The 1,646-nt window shown below is 42.9% G+C and overlaps 1 protein-coding gene across 1 annotated transcript in view; it reads right to left on the minus strand.

The window, feature by feature from the left end:
* The window catches only part of EFCAB6 (EF-hand calcium binding domain 6), a 200,985-nt gene that overhangs the window by 58,621 nt on the left and 140,718 nt on the right, over nucleotides 1–1,646 (minus strand). The gene's annotated exons all lie outside the window — the stretch shown is intronic.

The raw sequence follows: 1,646 nt of genomic DNA on the forward strand, positions 1-1,646 counted from the left end.
GACAGAGAGACAGAGAGACAGACAGAGAGAGACAGAGAGAGAGAGGGAGAGAGAGAAATTTATCTTAGGAAAATAGCTCACACACTTATAGAAGCTGGCAAGTCCCAAGTTCTTGGATCAAACGTCAAGCTGGAGGCTTTTCCCAACTCACACAGCTGCATGGGCTGACAAGCTCAAGGTTGGCAGGCAGTATACTGGCTGCTGACTTTGACAAATGACAAATCCAAGATCACCAGGCCGAATGGTGGATTGTTTGCTCACAGACAGGTGTAGGCAGCATAATAAGGTTGCGATCCACAGAAGAGTGTCTCATTTTCCCAGGATGTCCGTAAATACACTGGAAACAGGCCAAACATCCAGGGAAATTCTCTTTCAATGGATTGCCTGTTCAAAACATATATATCCGATCTCCTCATGGGAATAACCCATAACAACTGCTTAAACCACTCAGAACTGTGGTTCAGCCAGCTGACACACAACTCCAACTATCACAGTATTGAAGTAAGAAGTCCAAGCTGCACTGAAGGAACTGTGAAAAACAGGCTCCAGGAAGTGATGGGACACCCATTGAGATGCTTCAACAAACGGATGACCCGCTGGAGGTACTCACTCAGCTATGCCAAGAGATTTGGAAGACAGCTACCTGGCCAACTGACTGAAAGGGATCCATATATGTACCTATTCCAAAGGAAGGTGATCCCACAGACTGGAAATTATCAAACAATATCATTAATACCACATGCAAGTAAAATCTTGCTGAAGATAGTTCAAAAATGGCTACAGCAATATATTGATAGGGAACTTCCAAAAATGCAAGCTGGATTCAGAAGAGGATGTAGAATGAGGGATATCATTGCTGATGGCAGATGGATCTTGGCTGAAAGCAAAGAACACCAGAAAGATGTTGACTTGTGTTTTATTGACTATGCAAAGGCATTTGATTGTGTGGATCATAACAAATTATGGGTAACGTTGAGAAGAATGGGAATTCCGGAACACCTGATTGTACTCATGAGGAACCTGTACGTAGACCAGAAGGCTGTTGTTCGAACAGAGCAAGGGGATACTGCATGGTTTAAAATTAGGAAGGGACTGTGTCAGGGTTGTATCCTTTCACAATACTTATTCCATCTGTATGCTGAGCAAATATCCAAGAAGCTAGACTATATGAAGAACGTGGCATCAGGGCTGGAGGATGACTCATTAACAACCTGTGATACGCAGACGACACAAGTGAACGTGAAGATGACCTGAGGCACTTAGTGATGAAGATTAAAGACTACAGTCTGCAGTGTGGATTATACCTCAACATAAAGAAAACAAAAATTCTCACAACTTGACCAATAAGCGGCATGACAATAAATGGAGAAAAGACTGAAGTTGTCAGGGATTTCATATTCCTTGGTTCCACAATCACCACCAGTGGAAATCAAGACATCAGACAATGTATTGCGGTGGGCAAATCTGCTGCAAAAGACCTCTTTAAAGTGCTGAAAAGCAAAGATGTCTATTTGAAGACTAAGGCGCCTAACCCAAGCCATGGTGTTTTCAATCACCTCGTATGCATGTGAGCTGGACAATAAAGAAGAAGAAAGAAGAGTTGATGCTTCTGAGTTGTGGTGTTGGCGAGGAATATTGAAAGTACC

Source organism: Orycteropus afer, unplaced genomic scaffold, assembly GCF_000298275.1.
Source record: "Orycteropus afer afer isolate SDZICR_OR568_19922 unplaced genomic scaffold, OryAfe1.0 scaffold00083, whole genome shotgun sequence".
Lineage (NCBI taxonomy): Eukaryota > Metazoa > Chordata > Mammalia > Tubulidentata > Orycteropodidae > Orycteropus > Orycteropus afer.